Raw genomic sequence first — 13,769 nt, forward strand, 5'->3', positions numbered from 1 at the left:
TGAAGATCACTGCCGCAGTTGCAGTTGAAACGTTTAGATATTGTAACCAAAGAAGACCACGGCAAAACCCTGAAACCAACCAAATCAGTAGGTAGTTTGTTCGCAACTTCTGTTGAACATGTTTTTTCTTAGAATATCACATCATTGAAAAATGAATATATGCTCTATGCCTGATAGAATAACTCCATTTACTTCAAAGGCAAAATTTGCTGCATCATCAGGGCTGTTCTAAAACATCTAATGGAGGGTTCGTAAATTCTTTTGAAGATCTGTAATGCCAAACATTGCACTCCTTATTACTGAACCACTACTTATTGCTGAACCACTCTGAACTGAAATGGGTTTGAAATAAATGAATTACAGCAAAAGCATTCACGAAAAACATTATTGTGAGATTTTCATTAAACAAACGCAACACGTGTTACTTCAGGCATGTCGTATAAACACGTCTGAAAAAGCTATTGTATAGCGAAACACGTTTTGCGTTTTTTTAAAATGTGAGAATCTCACAATAAAGTGTTTTTTGAATATGTCCATCAGATTCATCAAAAGCCGTGACTTGTGAAAGAAATGCTTTTCTTCCAGAACGGAGTGTATATAAAACAATAATCTCTTATAAAATTCATTCTTTTTGTTTGGCGTCTATTTTTAACCCATCCAATTACTTGTATGTAAACTTGAATATTTTTTCCAATTAAATCCAATTCAAAAATCTGTCTCGTAATTTGAGTATATTCCAGTTCTTGTACTCTGCAATTCCGTAGTGTTAATCGTGTAATTAATTCAACCATCAATATGTGCGTTGTCTGAAACTTTTAATGAACGATGTTCCATATTCATGTCCATAAATAAAACTCACTAATTGTTCGCTGACCGAGTTCTGTTCATTATAAAGCGAACAGTTCCATATCATTCGTTGTATGTGATAATATATATTATTTGGATTTGAATATGTCTCATTTCTGAAAACGACGTGAGCTAGGCGTTTTGTCAGAAATTTAACGGATCGTTATTCGACGCAACATTATATTCAAACAGTATGCAAGCCAGCTTCAGAACGGATGTGGCAATTGTGTTTATAAAACTTGGGCTCTTGATAAATTGGCACAACTGCTGACTGAATTAGATAAACTTGAATCCACATCGCGTTCGTGATATGGATAATTCAATGATGCCGAATAAAACAACTCGGATATACTTTCGACTTCCCTTCCATGTTTAGTGCACTTGAATACTTGATAAAATATTAGTTGAGTTGTTGACTGAATGAAATAAACATAAATAAAAGTACCTATAAATCCCTGTACTGATGTCCTTGATATTTGAAGATTTATTGAATGTTTATTGAAATAGACGAGCGATCTTGATTTCTGATGTAGACTCCATATATCGTTTATGTTCACAAGGAAGAAATGTGTACATTACAAATAGATGAATAATTAAAATCGCCTGATCTACGGCTGTTATGTAGTTAATCACTTAAATTTGCATTTATAATCATGACTTCATCGTTTTCAGTGCCAACACCCAAGTTTTATAGTCTCTTGATATTTCACTACATTAGTTTCGCAAGTTGATTTATCATCAGTGATAAAAAAATTTTGGAAACAAATTTTTCAATATTTGGAATTTTCCAACATCTTAAGCGATCATCAATATGGTTTCCAGAAGCAAATCATATGTCACTCACCTTTGGAACACAGCTATCACAACATATGGTCTCGGATTCTTGTGCTTGAAAGTTTCAAAGTAATTGATCGTGTCTAGCTTTTTAGATTATCTTCATTCGTGGCTGTCCAGATTTCTACAATAATGTTTCTTTCAAGTATCCAGCAATAATTTATTCTCGAATAATCTTACTATCAATAACTCATTGGAAAATACCACAAACCTCTTTTTTTATGATAACAGCACATTTGTTTCTTCTCTCCATTTGAATGTCTGAAAAGAATTTCGACAATAACAATTTTTTACCAAAAATTACATGTAATGTTTTCTTAATCTACAAGCACTGTTGAAAATGACTATCCCCGCTCGGATGCAAGAATCCAATCTTCTCCTCATCGACTCCCGAATTCTTTCAAAAACACCAGGATCGTTTTTGATTGCGTTACACCCAGCAATTATCCGATTTCTCAAATCTTCCACATCTTCAACTGGAGTAGTATAAACTAATGACTTGTTAGATTTTTTGTAACTTCGTGGGTCCAGTGTGGTACGCTATATTTTTATTCCGGCTACGTTGATAATTTTGAAATTACCAAAATTGTTATTGTCGAATTTTTTCGCTCCGTATCTTCGAAACAAAGCGCCCTATCAAAAATCATCAAAGGACAAAATATCTTTAGAAAAGTACAAGGAATAGTCCCTTAACTTTATGCAGCATGTTTAATAAACACCCTGAATGTTAATGAAGGTTTCTGCGTTGATTACTTTTTTGGTGACTTTTTGGCTTTCTACTTCTTCATCATTAAACAAAAATATTAAGTGATTTAAATAATTTAACTTGATCAGTTATTCTGATGATAGATAAAATTGATCATGAAGGATCTTCAATCAAAAAATAGTGTCTCATAAAGTAATGAAATTTATTGTGGGATTGCAACCGGTTGGTTTCGAATCTACTTACATATTTCATTAAAAAATATACTGTCAAGATAAAACGAGATCTTCATTATCATCTTGTAAAGATATATTATATAAACATTGACAGAACTGGTAAGGAGAATGACAGACAATACTATTAAACCTTCATTATTACAGCTGTACAAACTGGGAGCGTAGTGTTATTTATTATTTTAAGAGATGATGTATATGGATATCACAGAAGAAATCACCGACTAGCGGTGTTATTTTTGGAAGGGTATTCAACTGATGCACTATAATAATAGTATAATTTACTTAGTATCAGATTTGTTGACTTTACTCGTTCTAATGACATCAATCTGAAGAATTTTTCTTGTGTATCTTTTAGAGTATACTATAATAAGAAAGATGAGAACGAAAGGTACGTGCTGGTCAGTTCTTTGCAAGGAGCGCTGTCATAATAGAAAAAAGGCAGTGTACACCAGTATAAGTTGAATAAGTAACGTTTGTTTTTATATAGGTGCCTCTTTGTGATGAAAATTATTGTTTTGAATTTTTTTACTTTGGTGATATCAGAAATGGACGTCAATTTCATTATTTGAAATGAAATGACTGATTATTTTTTCTCATGAGATTTTTTACTCAACTTGAATTCGATATCTGAATCAGATAACTAAAAATTTTGTAATTTTTGTTACCAAAAACAAAAACTTGTTTTTTTCTTCTTATTGGAGTACTGCTCGATTTAAAAAAATCATTGAGAAAGCTGTTAACAAACACATTCTAATATTTTTGGAATGCTTCAGCATCTCAGTAACTATCAGTATGGTGTGCAGAAGCAAAGATTGACAGGCAACCTTCTAACATATGCCACCCACATTTGGAATAATGCAATCGAAGGCTTCTGATCATTACTAATTAAACATTATATGCAAACGATGGGCTCCGTGGATACATATTGTCTCCAACCCTTTTTCTATTATACAATCAAAAACTATTGAAACGATCATAAACCAATATGTTGCTTTACTGACGACAGCATTCTTATCTCGTCTTTACTTTTGGATGCCCGAACATCAGCTGTCAATGCAATCCTATGACAACAGAAAGTATATTTTGATTGAGATCTGGAATAAAATTTCGGCTTGGGTTGACAGGAATCAATTCAATGCATCAGTTTTCTATAAAAAAGTGATAGCGGTGGAAACGAATCAAAATGTCAGGGACACAATTCCGCTGGTTGCTTCGATTTATTGTTGGGGATTAACATGTCTTCGCACAAGTACGTTCATGAAATAACAAAATCAGTTTCTCATAGTCTGGGACCCCATTTCGAACTACAGAAAGTGGAATATATATACATCATCTTATAATGCATTCTAAAGCTCAGATTGGACTTTATTATTAGTCAGAGTTTTGACTCACAGAAGAAATACTTATAAGAGAACTCCTGAAAATAACGCTGGGTCAACCTGATAAGATCGTATTCGAAATAAAAAAATGCGGTTCTAACAAGGAGCAAAATACACAAGCGAATTGTCAGACTGGTCCTCACAAGAACTAATTGAAACACATTACTGATAAGTACTCTGTGAAATCCCAATATAAAAGTCGGATAGCTCGTGAAGACGTTATAACCAATAATTATGATGACAAGTTCAAAATTCAGTTGTAAAATGGCTGCTTGAAAAAATAAAATAGAGGTCACCGACCCCTTTTTGACTTTAAGCTCATCACAATCAACCCGCGGATGATCTCGCGGTTGTGCGACCAAAATAACTTACAAAATCAGTTCAATTCTCCTCTACAATGTAATAATGCTTTCCTAACATAGCTAATTTTCCAATATTTCATACTCATAATATTGGGACCAAACTTCCCTTGAAAGTCCAAACTCCCTACACTTTACATAAGTGTAATTTGGCTTTTTTTACACTTGCCGTTGTTTAGTATTTCACTACACTTTCCAATGATGTTCTGAACGAAAATAACTATATTTAGTACGATCTCTAATTGATTAATCGATGCTTCTTGAACTTGATTTTCCTATCTATCGATCGGGAAAAGATCCATCCCGAAATGGAATATTTCCATTGCGTAGAAGGTTTTTACGAAATTTCCGATCTTGCAGAAGTTCATACTGAAATATTGTTACGTTTTTCCCCGTGGGTTGACCAATAATTGACTACACTGAAGAATCAAAGTTAACTTTTGTTTGAAGGTGGTTGACAATGTTTCGTGGAGTATTTATGAAATAAAGTTAACTTTATTTCACTTTAAATACAACAAACATACACAAACTGAAACTTCAACTATTATTCGAATGTCTGTCGCCTTACTAGATCGCTCCGCACTGTAACTTCCACTTGACTGTCTCGATGGGCGAGTGGATGGCGCTTATATTTGGCAATCGAAGGCGCTGGAACATTCCTTGGAATTCCATCGAAGCCGGCAGCACTATTCTCGCTACATCTAGAACGGAAGCGAGCATCGAACATTCGCGCGCTCTTAGTTACGTCATAATTGGTTTATGGATACCAGTGGTCTGAGACAACAAAACTCGATTTTGTTTTGCAACAAAAAGAGCAACTTGACTGCCCAACCAGCAGAGTTGTTTTATAATTCCATGGTGTTGCAACAGTTTCATTTTATTAGTATTTTATAATCACTTCCAAAATGCTAATTGATTATATTAGATGATCGGTGAACACAGTACAGTTGTAGGCAATAAAAGTGTTTTATAAATTTGTCATAGAAACGTTTATGAAATAAAATTAAAAAACCATTATAAAATAGTCAGGAACTTATCACAGAAACGTTGTTGCAACTAATTTATAAAACTTATTTTCCTATGAAAGTAAATTGTTATGTAGCAGTTTTATAACACTTTTCTGTGAGATTTTCATGATAGCTATAAAACTATTTCAAGCTTATTTTATAACTGTTTTCTGTAGCTTTAGTGAAATTATTTTATTAGAATGCTGTCAGATACTATTTTATTTTCATTACCATATTGTCACTTGAATGATAATTTCGCAACTATTTTAAAGTATGGTATATTTACTACAATTCAAAAACACTAATATAACTGTTATAAAATCAAACTGATTTTGCTAATATATATTTGCTGCCACCAAGAATAAAATGCAGCATTTAAGAACAACCAGCTGACATCGATTCCTAATTACAGCTTTAAAAAATTCTTCAAAATGTTAGTTATGTTTAGTAAGAATATTTTTGTTTAGTTATTCAAGTGGGACACCATCAATATCGTGGTGCAAATTAGTTCTTCAACAACTTTTAAATATTTGTTTTTATTGAGTATAGGTACCCCATAAGTAAATTCAATATTTTTAAGGCATTGGGTTTAGTAACTCAACCTTATTATTCACAATTTGGAAGACTGTAAAATACAAAGGGTTGGCACTTTCAAGTTTCAGTTTTTATTCATATATTTAGAAAAACTGAATATTTTGTTCTCTGAGTGAAGCAGTTTCGTGTTACAACCCTTTAAATGATGACAAATTCAAGTACAGCAAGGTACCATAAACCACGGTGTCCCATAAAAGATACATAATTCTGGCTTTTCCATACTTTCTGTGACAACTTGTTTGAATAAAAATAACACTGCTTGCTTTTTGGGTTGCATAGAATTGATAATTTCTTCTTGTTCTGTATCGTCATTCTTCAGCTTTCGCTCTAATAGTTCTTCAGCAATTTGGTAGGTCATCAAATGACTTCGTTTTAGTTTATGAATTCGTATAAGCTTATCAGCATCAATTTTTGGCCATGAGAGTCGGTTATTATTTACCCATGACAACGGAACTATGGTGAATATATATACCTAACACGTAGATAAAATGAGTCAAATCCAGCTTCAAACAGACAAAACTATCAACTGAAAATATAGGCCTGAATTATCAAATATCTGGTTAATTATTGAAGCTAATTAAAAGATATATTCTGACATCAAAAAACTCACCCGTCATTTCCTCTGAACGCACGATAAATTCAATATCAACAATATTTCATCGGCGTTCATATAGGTTATGTTTAATATTCACCATGTATTCAGTTAGCATTAGACAACGGATATTTATCATAAAAAAGGTAATATGTGATGAATATAAGTAATTTATATTATAATAGTCACCAAAGTGTCGTTTATTAGCAAAAATGTTGCCAACTAACTTATAACTTATAGTTGTGTTACAACCCAGAACTAAGTGTTTCTTAACAGTTTTATAGGGGTAACGTAGTAGCTAAAATACGTTGAAATGCTTGCTACTGATACCAATTTATTTTATAGAACAACGCCATTTTAAATGATAGAGATCCGGGATACTGAAATTAGATGAGTTGAAAATATGAAATACCGCATATATAGTGATATTTACAGCTGAAAAGTACATAAATATCATAACATTATATTATTTGGAATAAAGTGAGTTTAATTTGCGACTAGAAAATTAATACGTCGAAAGAGTGAATTTTTGTATAGGTAATTAATAATTTCACCAAAAACATTCAAAAATGAGCGGCGCGCTTAAATTTTGCTAATAATAGGCTATATATTTGTCAATAAAATTTCATTTGCAGTAAAAATATCAATCTTCGAAACACAAAAAATGTCTTTAACAGTTTTATGAGTGCAAAAGTGAAATTTTAAAATGGCTTCAACCTTTCTATTTGTTACTTTTCAGTTGGTGAAATATCTATTATATTTTCCTAGTGTCCAATACAAAATTACTTCTTGCGTCTTCAAGAAAACATTTCCAACACTTTTTTATTTTATTGTTATCGTTTTTGGCTGTATTATATTTTATAACGCCTACTTGAAACTACTAAAAAACTCTTAAAAAACTGTCTTCTGATTATTTTATAAGTATCGCTTAAATATGTTGCAAAAATGCAGTGAGGAAAGTCTTTACAAAACTACTTTTTAAGAGTGTTAGACAAATTTTATAGTTATCGCCAAAATGTTTATAAAACTGTTTTGTAGTGTTTGTAAAAGGCCTTACAAAATATTGATAATAACTATAATGTTTTATAAAACGGTGCCAATTTCCTATTCATAACAGTTTTATAAACACATTGAAAACATTTCTGGGAGTAATGCAGTTTTATAATTTGTTTCTTCGAAACGTTTCCGCAACTATTATAAAATACGAAATTGCTAGTTGGATGGTATCTTGAACTCTTCTTAACATTGATGAGGCTATTGCGAGTCCACTGTTAATTTTGGAATAGGGCCAAATCCTTTCTTACAGAGTATCTCTCAAAGTATTTCTCCATTTGAAAATGGTTAAATAAACCGAAACCCGTCTTAACAAATAAAAATCATAGTAGAAATTGAACAAAAGGTCTTTTCTTTATCCTATATTCATTATAAATTTCTACAAAATAAATAAATCATCAATCGAACACGTTAAATCTTTCATGATTCAAGTAACCTCGTAATTTATATTGAAAAAAAACAGTTGTTGGAGATATCCTAAAACGCTTTCCATATAATTTTTGTAGTAAAACATTGAAAGAAATTCCGTTTTAAGATAGAATAAATCAATCAAATAATTTTAGAACTCCAATTTGTGTCAAAAGCATGCTTTACTGAGTGCACTGTTGTGGAGATCTTCATTATAAATTATTCTTCAAAGTATTTTCCTCATGATTCAAGGCTAAATTGTCAACTGATATTGAAAAAGACCAGTTGTGGAAGATATCCCAAAACTCTCCCCACAAAATATATATTTTTTTAAAGAAAATTGAAAAAAATGTGACAATGTTATTATGTAGGTACATAAATATGTATGACTGACTTTCTACAGAACGAATTTAAAGTCGCATATTGAAATATTTTTAAAAGAGTCAGCAGCTGCCTTGAATTCTGTCATAGGCCGTCATGTATTCTAGTTTGCGATCAAGAGTGGCATTTTTCAGTAGGTTCACTAAGACATCCCGATTTACTTTGAAATATAATATCATCAGATATAACCGTTAAAACAGTTATTTTTGTTCAGCAAACATAATCAAAATGTTTCCATCAACACAATTTATTTCCAAAGCATGTATAAGTGAGTGTTAACTGTTGCAATTAACTTTTCGAAGATCAGTGTCTCCGTTGTTAAAATAAGTTACTGAGGATATTTAGAAAAATTTTGCATTATGTTAGCGATATTCCAACTGTTTTAATGGAGTTCTAGATATCGAAAATAACTAGCGATTCCCCGTTTGAAAACAGAAGTTATTTTGATATTAATTTAATGCGAAATATGATATATTTCCATTCCCATCGTGTAGCTTGCAACACCCATTACATCATTACTACTGTCGAACATATCACTTAATCGTACTTCGTCATAGGTGGTAATTTTCTTTGAATTATCTTTTCTATATATATCAGTGAGTAAGATCGAATTCAAGATAGGAGGTAATTTTCTTCATTGTATAGATTTAATGAAGTCAAAGTTGCTTCAATCAACACTGTTATTAGGCAGTTTCCATTCATTTCTTATTAAAAATCTAAGAATTTAATTATGTCTAACATCAGGAGTACAATAATATACAAGTCACGATTTTAATTCGACTATTTTTATCCACCTACCTTGATGATAGTTCAAGTAGAATTAAGTTATTTCTGATTATTACAGTGTCGTTTCTATTCCATCATTATTTTCATGGGGGTCATTATAAATGCACAAGAATGAGGTCCAACTTCAAATGAAGGGCCACATAAACTCCGTTGCATTTTGTGCTTTTATTATTCTCTTTGGAAGACGTTATTTTTTGTGGAGAAGTTAGTGTTCCTGGATGTTTTCTGATCTGAAGAATAACTAAATATAAATCACTAGAGAACTTGCTCAAGTGTAATAGAGGGCAAACTGGCTAACGTTTTGGAAATATTTTTTCCTGAGGAATACTAATTTTCAGGACTAATATATATGAAGAACAACACTGATTTATCTCCAAAATATCTACTGCTACCAATTTCCTTTCCTTCACCCCTGATGTTCACAAATATGTCTGAATGTGACCAGACTGATGTCTACGATGATTTTCAGAAAGCATTCGACAAAGTCAATCAAAACCTATTATTGCTAAAAATTGAGGGTTGAGGGTTCAAAGCGTGAACGTCTTTGTATCCCTTTTACAAAATGGATCATATCGTTAGGTACGAAGAACATTCTGAAAAAGTTCATACCAACATGGAAGTTCCTAAAGGGTCGAAATTGGCACTTCTAGCATTTTTATTTTTTATCAATGATCTCCCACAATGCCTGAAGTATTCTGATTGTTTATTGTTTGCTGATGATCTGAAATTCTTGAGAAAAATCGAAGATAAGAATGACTGCTGCTTCTTTCAAGTTGATATGGATTCAGTTTACGAATAATCTTTTGTGAATGATTTGCCTCTCAAAAAATCGAAATGGCTCACATTATCATATGTAAGTAAGTGAGAAAGAATTTCTGGAGGATAATAATTTCAATAACAAACTACTGAGGGTTGCCGAAGTTGAAGATCGTGGTATCAAGTGTGAGTCTTAAAAATAAATTCGATTTGATAAGCTCGGAAAATATGCGACAGCTTACACTGCTAAGCTATATAGAAAGCATTGTAATTCGATTCAATGCTTTGAAATAACGCTTCCTCCTGAAAATTCAACCTACTTCTCTGCCTCCCCTCCCACAAAGTTTTTCAGTGGATTGAAACACTATCTGAATTGATTTTGATGATGTCGGTCAGTCATTTTCAAAATATATTTACTACTTCGATAAATCATGTAATAAAGTTATTGAACTTGCTAGGAATCACGCGTTAAAAGGTGAGACCTCGTTAGTCCTTAGGTCGCACAAGTTTCGACTTTTGAGAGGTGTCGTTCGTAGGGGTACGACAGCTGGTATACGGAAAAACATTTTTTATTTTTGAGAAATTATAAAATTAATAATACATTATGAAGAAACAACAAAAATTTCCAAAATCCATTAGAATAATTTTTTAGTGAATTTTATTCAATTACTATAGCTGAACAATGGTATTGATAAATAGAACAGTTACAATCCTGAAATGAAGTCTGGATTTATTTCGCATATGAAATATTGGAAAAAAGTTAACTGATCAAAATGTTTTCTCACATTACAATGAAGTTCCAATTGAATTAAATCTTCACTACCACACTAAAAATTGTATGGTTTGAATCGGAGCTTCTTTCTCGACAATGGGCATACATTCATCATTCGCAATAACAATGGAATTGAGAGTAGACCATTTTTTACTCGTACGTACTCATTAATACGATAGAAGATGGAATATCTTGACGGTGCGGGTTTCATAAACTGACAGTTCCCTGGACTTGTCCTCTCTGAAGCCCTAAGGGATGCCAGAGAAAATTATAATAATGGAGCTAATATGCAGTGTCGCCATTTGGGTAATTTTTCAGGGCGGCCTAAAGGGAGGAAGTATATTTTGAAATTGACTGGTTTATTGACTTCAAGTCTACTGTTCTCGAATGGAAGTTTTTAGGACTATCTAGACAGCATTCCTTTCATATGTTTAAAGCTGATTTTGATATAATTATCATTTATATATGAAATGCTTTATCTAAGTTTTCTAATCGAACATAAAATAATATATTGTCTTGAGTCTCAACTCAAAAAAAAATCTGTTTTTCCATTAATCAGCTGTCGTCCCCCTACGAACGACAACACTTAAAAGTCGAAACTTGTTCAAAATGGGGACTAATGATGTCTCAGTTTTTAACGTGTTGGACGATAGGAAGTGGAAATCGATCGTCCGGCTATGCGGTTCGAAACACCGGTTCACACAGCGGCCGACTGAGTGATTGAAGCAAACCACCCACGTCAACCAACCAGACTACCGTCCCACCTTATTTCAGGATACAAGAACTGATTCTGCCTGAAGATATACACTCAATGAATATTAGAAGTAAAAACAAATTAACTATGTCCCGGCATCATACAGCACAGTTTTAGAGATCATTTCTTTTCGGTGCCGGTGGTGTGAAACTCCACAATTCATTTCCTGATCAATTGAAGATATTCAATATCAGAAAATTCAAATACAAATATAAAAATAATATATATGATAGTCAGTAATGTCACTTTTGGCTTATTGGAGACATCAATACTAAATAAGCAACACATCAATTCGATTCATCAACTATTTAGCGGATAATAACCAACTAATATTTTTATTTATTTTTCTCTGTTTTTTTAATTTCTGTATTTTCGCATTCATTATGGCGTGGTGCTTGTTTATTGAGTTTGAGTGGCTCTGAGCTAGACTTCGCGAATGAGTACCATTGGGGTAAGTGATCATTGGGCCAGATAATCATGTGACCTGAGTTGGCGTAGTGAGCCAAGAATGACAGCCTTCTGCATTTGTCCGGCTAAGATTTTTGCCTAAGTACGGCAAGCCGGCATGATTTTGAGATTCAAGAGTAGAGAGGGCACCATTTCAACAAGGACTCCAATAATCAGAACAACTATCTGTGTTCTGGATAGAGACTGCGGCGTTCGAGGAGAAAATCTCGATATTTTATCCGTTGTTCCTCTTCTTTTCGGACGTCAGGAGCTAAAATTCGACACTTCTCGTTTCCCACAACGAATTCAATATCCACCGGAGCGTAGGGCAATACCGGTGTCTCGTTAATACCGTAAGAGTGCCGTAGGTGGTAATGAAACACTCTTAGGGCCACGTTATATCGATGGATATGGGCCGCGACCGCATATGCTGGACATGCTGACAGCAAGTACGTCTCGGACGCCTCGCGGCAGGCCCTGCACCTTGTGTCGGGAACTTCTATACCCATCAAGCGACTGCGGTAGACCAAGGTGTTGAAGACATCATCCTGGCAGGCCATAATGAACCCCCTAGTTTCCGACTTGAGCCCACTCGACTTGAGAAAAGAGAAGGTCAGGCGCTTTGATTAGCCAAGGTCCCATGCGTTAGGCCGATTCATTATTATTATTATTATCATTAAAAAAGTATAATAACTGTTTTTCAATTAATTTTATCTGTTACTGATTCAACTTTTATTTTCCGAATTCATTTTAGCAGCAACTTGTCGAGGCGAATTAATTTTTATTTGTCTGTTCCTTAAATCTGCTCAAATATTTCCATTGATCTGACATTTTGTTGGGATAAAATCCCAAAAAAGTTGAAGAAACATTGACTTTCATTCAGAAAATACAATAAATATTTACTTGAGATAAAGAATTCGCACATGTTTTAGATTTTTTAGAAAGCAACTTTATTAATTTCTGTAAAATTAGTGCATAGTTATTTATTAATGAATTCATTGGACACATTCATCAGAATATTTGTAAATAATGTACAGATTATTTAACTTCGCATCATTAGAAGAATCAACAAACATAAAACATAAACGGGGATTGAAATTCAGTTAAAGAATCAGTATGACAAAGCCGTAGCTGAATTTTATTACCATCGCTTCTATAACTTCCATCGTAGTAACCCAAATATTTCAGTTTTAAACTCTCGCTTTTACCAAAGGCATTTTGACCGTTAAAAAATCTTCAGAACCCTTCATTGTCTATATCCGTCATTCCCCTGAAATTGGTTTTTCTACTCCCCTAGAACAAATCAATCAATTAATTCTAGAACACCAATTTATGTCCAAAGCTTGTTTTTCTGCAGACGGACGAATTTATTCGGTGCACGACTCTGAAAGACCGTTTGAGGTGTAACCTAAGGATTAACCGAAGACGGGATTACAATCCACCCGCATGTATGCCGCTTGTTTCAATCAAGATATGTTCCGACCCTAATCCCTTGAGCCATTTTGAGCAGTGATTATCGTACCACGCTAAAGTTGCACCGCAGTCCGCGACTAATAATAGTTTTAGAATAAAACCTCTTCGCCCACATTTCTTGCCTTTGGAGCTTTTTTCAATTGTTGCCAGCAGACTCTTTGTTTCAATGTGAAATATAGTTTTATCATTTTTCATACACGTGAACAAAAGGCTCAAGGTTGACAGTAAGATTTATTATTTCAAATAAGGCGAGTGGTGATGAAATGCGTTCATTTAATAACGACGTGATTGAAGATATGGTTTACTGTATTGACGATGTTGCCGCTGAAAGGCAGAGATTCGAAAAAATAAAGATTGGAAATCTGAGAGAGGAAAAAAGCAACTATGAC

The 13,769-nt window shown here is 33.2% G+C and overlaps 1 protein-coding gene and 1 long non-coding RNA gene across 3 annotated transcripts in view; one reads left to right on the forward strand and one right to left on the reverse strand.

Moving 5' to 3' along the window:
• fng (fringe) overlaps positions 1 to 13,769 on the forward strand; it is a 199,343-nt gene that overhangs the window by 51,416 nt on the left and 134,158 nt on the right. The window lies entirely within an intron of this gene.
• LOC141482306 (uncharacterized) overlaps positions 1 to 13,769 on the reverse strand; it is a 75,425-nt gene that overhangs the window by 48,617 nt on the left and 13,039 nt on the right. The window contains exon 2 of the long non-coding RNA XR_012465451.1: positions 1,691 to 1,941. This is a non-coding gene — a long non-coding RNA (uncharacterized lncRNA). The remainder of the gene's footprint in view (positions 1 to 1,690; positions 1,942 to 13,769) is intronic.

Source organism: Leptinotarsa decemlineata, unplaced genomic scaffold (assembly GCF_025532065.1).
Source record: "Leptinotarsa decemlineata unplaced genomic scaffold, Ldec_3_MD MMD2_tig00001019_RagTag_RagTag, whole genome shotgun sequence".
NCBI lineage: Eukaryota > Metazoa > Arthropoda > Insecta > Coleoptera > Chrysomelidae > Leptinotarsa > Leptinotarsa decemlineata.